Genomic DNA, 4,440 nt, shown 5'->3' on the forward strand with positions numbered 1-4,440 from the left:
AGACGGTTGCTTGGCGCTTGGAGGACCAGGAGATGAGTGCATCGCCGAGGTAAACACAGAAGCCAGACGTGGAGCGGCGCGTGTCGGGGCAGCCGGCCCAGTCCGCGTTGGTGAACGCGCGGAGATCCAGAGTGCTCGAGGCGCGGAGATGAAGGCCGAGTGCACACGAGCCGCGCACGTACCGGAGCACGCGCTTGACGAGCGCGAGATGGCACTCGCGCGGGTCATGCATGTGGAGGCATATCTGCTGAACGGTGTAGGCGATCTCGGGCCGCGTGATGGTGAGGTGCTGGAGGGCGTCGGCGATGCTCCGGTATGCGGACGGGTCGGCAACGCACAGCCCGTCAGCCGAGGGAAGCTTTCTCTTCGTGTCAATGGGCGTCGGCGAGGGACGGCAGGTGTCCATGCCGGCACGATCCAGGAGTTCTTCAGCGTACTGGTGTTGTGACAGGAAGAACCCAGCCGAGGTGCGCGTGACACGGGTCCCGAGGAAGAAGTGGAGGGAGCCCAGGTCCTTCATCGCAAACTCGCCAGTGAGACGCGTGATGACACGGTGGAGCACGGCGTGCGAGGACGCGGTGAGCACGATGTCGTCGACGTAGAGGAGGAGGAACGCCGTGTCGTCGCCGTGCCAAAAAGTGAAGAGCGAAGAGTCCGAGCGCGTGGCTGTGAAGCCAATCGAGCGAACGAAGCCGGCGAAGCGAAGGAACCAGGCACAGGGCGCCTGCTTCAGCCCGTACAAGGACTTGGAGAGGCGGCAGACGTGTTTTGGCTTGGCTGGGTCGACGAAGCCGGCAGGCTGTAGGCAGTAGACCTCCTCCTCCAAGGTGCCGTGGAGAAACGCGTTGGACACGTCTAGTTGGTGCACGGGCCAGCCACGCGACGTGGCCAGGGTGAGCACCATACGGATCGTCGCCGGCTTGACGACGGGGGAGAACGTTTCGCCGTAGTCGATGCCGGCGCGTTGGCGGAACCCACGCACGACCCAGCGTGCTTTGTAGCTGGCAAGAGCACCGCTGGCGTCGGTTTTGTGCTTGAAGATCCATTTCCCAGTGATCAAGTTAGCACCAGGGGGCGCGGCACCAGCTCCCACGTACGGTTGCGGACGAGAGCGTCATACTCATCTTGCATGGCGGCGAGCCAGTGCGGGTCGCGGACGGCAGCGCGGACGGAGCTGGGAACCGGCGAGACCGACGAGGACATCGAGGAAGTAGATGCCGAGGCAGCGGCCGCGTCATAGTAGCGCGGGTTGGGGCGGAAGATGCCGCGTTGAGCCCGCGTGACCATGGGCGCCGGTGGCGCGACGGGCGGTGCGCGCGGCGCCGGCGACACGGCGCTGTTGATGGAGATGCCTGCGCACCCAGTGGATGGGGACGCAGGAGTGCTCGATGAAGACGTGGCCGAGCCGCCAGTCGAAGAGTCCGCGGCGAGGCTGGGGCTGCGCGGGGCAGCAGTCGGTGAAGACGAGACGGTCGTGGGAGATCCGACGGTGGAGCTTGAATGTGTCGAGGGCACGCTTGGCGCAGGCGATGTTGAGGCGTCCGATGAGGATCCAACGCCTGAGCTTGAACCAGGCAAAAGCGCGGGCACACCATGGCTCCTGCTCCTTCGCCCATGCGGCCTGCATTGCCCGCATGGACGGCCGCGGAGTCGGTGTGGTCGCGGAGGCCGAACATGCCGACGATGGTGTCGAAGGGGCGACGCCACTGCGTGTAGTTACCGGCGAGGAGGTCGAGGGTGACGGGAACATGGCGGCGAATGTCAACCGTCTGCAAGATGGAGGACGGGACGGAGGGCGCAGGTGGCGCAGGAGGAGGCTGCGCAGGGCGCACCGGAGCGGGGAGCGCGGGAGGGGGTGGTGCAGCCGGTGCGGCAGGAACCGCAGCAACAGCAGTAGCGTCGGCGGGAGGTGGTGGTGGTGGTGCATCGGCTAGGGGAGCGGCATGGAGGACGCCGTCAACGCCGTGCTGACAGGACCGAGGAGAGACGACGGGGTTGTCGTCCATGGCGGCGGAAGCAAGACCGGCGATCGGCGCAAAAGGATTGAGTTGGTCGGGGGAGTCTGATACCATGTAAACTAAGAAGATTAGGGAGAACTGATCACCACACTCGATTATGCTCCAGGCTGCGCCATATATACACTTACAGGACGGCAGCCCAGGGAGATCATGGGTGCTCCACTACTAGAGATCGTGCACCACTAACACTGCAGGAGGGCGCCACGATCACACGCACGCTCTACACCGTATGCCAGAGGCTATACGTACACACATGCGATATACAAGAGCAGTACAGTCTAACAGTGCTCATCACAAAAATCGTCACAACTATCTGGGAATAAGAAACCAGCTAGTCTAAAATCCTCTGAAGTACAATGAAGAAATCTTGTCTACATACAGATCATGATAACTCCCCCGCCGCGCTCGCGCACGAACAGAAAACAACTTAAGAAATCAAAATTAATAATCTATGTTTTTGGTTTAATAGCAGGTATTCTGCTCGGAGACTGTAGACCCCTTTGTAATACTATAACTCTGGTGCCTTCGTGCACACTCGATAGCAAGCTTGTAGTCGTGGTCATCATGGTTGTAGTCAGGGAAAGAAACTAATTAGCTTCTTCAAAAACTGACGCGCAATGAAGAAATGGCAAACATTAGAAATGGATGGGGGAAAAGAACCGTATATACCTTCAACTTCCCAGCGGTTAGGAGAAGCAGCATTATACTGAGCTTCCTATTGTTGCACAGTGTGTTTCGTTTGGGGAACTGATTAGCAAGACACATATGTTTCTTACATGGTTTTAGTTTCCAAACTAAAAGAAAATAAACAAGCTTGGACAATCACAAAGTTGGATAACTCGAGTTTGAGCTTTTTGACCTAAACTATGAAACTCAATTCCATATAATACAGAGGGCAATTCGTCCCCAAAAGTTCGGAAGCGTCTTGTAGGATGTGGCAACTGTAGCGACAACCGCGACAAATCCAGGCTCCCCGATGCTGCACAAACACGCAACCAACGAACGAACTGGCCGCCCCAAAATCAAACACGAGTCACCTACAGAAGAGTAAGGATCGTACGGAAAATCACCGGGGCTCTACCCTGGACCAGTAGAAGCGAGGAAGAAGGTGGAGGTGGGGGTGCCGCAGTTTACCGGATGGGAGCGCCGGGTCGGCGGCGACCTGGCTGAGCTCGCAGCAGTCAGCCCCCGACGACGCGGCCGGGATCGCTGGCCTATCGCTTCTCACTCAGCCTCTGTTTCTACGTGGCACAATAGTTGTTGTCTCGATAGTTATTGTCATTGATCTCTTTTTTTATGGCAATTGTTATTGAACTTTTGAATTCATCTGAAAAGTATGGCACCAAAGCTTGCCATAGCATGACACCCTGACCTTGTCAGCGAAGAAAATGGCAAAATCCGTTCCAATGGACAAAATCGAGGAGGGTCGAAACTAGAAAGTTTAGCTGGAAGATGAAGCATCACCATCTGCCGAGTGCCACTCCGACGAGGAAAAAATAATACCCTAACCTAAACTACTAGCAAGAGCTGTGGCACAAGGATCCCCTCCTCGCCATCGGCCGCCTAAGCATCATGCAGAGGAGAGACGGATCCAGGAACTCGCCGACAACCTTGGCGGACATGTACCAACGAAGAGCTCATGCAATGGCATGTGTTGTTCTTCTTTTCAAAATTTTAATTTCAGTGAGTTTTGTTTTAGTTTGAGCTCCTTTCAAAAAGGGTGCATCCTTATATCGCTTTATGTGACTCTATCATCTCACTTTCCAACAACTCCTGATAGATGGCCCGGTCCACGGCCTACACATGCGGCAAGGACATCAAATATCAATATGGTGAGTGAAGGCATTTTTTAGAATTTTTACAGTGTATGTACGATCGCTTGTTTCGCTAAAAATGCATTTGTTTGTCTTTTCAAAGACACGTTGAACTTTTCTTCTACATTTTTGAAAGTGTTCATATGTTTGAAAAAGGTTTATTGTGTGATTTTCAAAATGCTAATCATGTATTTTAAAAATGTTCACATATTGATTAAAAATGTCAATCATGTATTAAAAAATCGTCATCATGTATTTGGAAAATGTTACCTTTGTATTTAAAAAAATAGTCATGTGTGTACAAAATGATCATCATTTATTTAAAAAATGTTCACCTTGTCTTTATAAATTGATCAACATATTTTTTATATCACCATTTATTTATTAGAATGTTCGACGTGAATTAGAAAATTGTTCAACAGATATTTTAAAACTGCTCTCCATGCATTTTTAAAATATATAATGTGCATTAAAAATATTCAACTTGTATTTGAAAAATCCTAAAGATATATATAATTTTTTAATGTGTATTAAAAAATTCAATATGCATTTATAAAATGAAAAAAATAAAGGAAAAGGAAGACCAAAACCAAATTGGTCCATCACTT

This window comes from Aegilops tauschii, chromosome 6 (assembly GCF_002575655.3).
Source record: "Aegilops tauschii subsp. strangulata cultivar AL8/78 chromosome 6, Aet v6.0, whole genome shotgun sequence".
NCBI lineage: Eukaryota > Viridiplantae > Streptophyta > Magnoliopsida > Poales > Poaceae > Aegilops > Aegilops tauschii.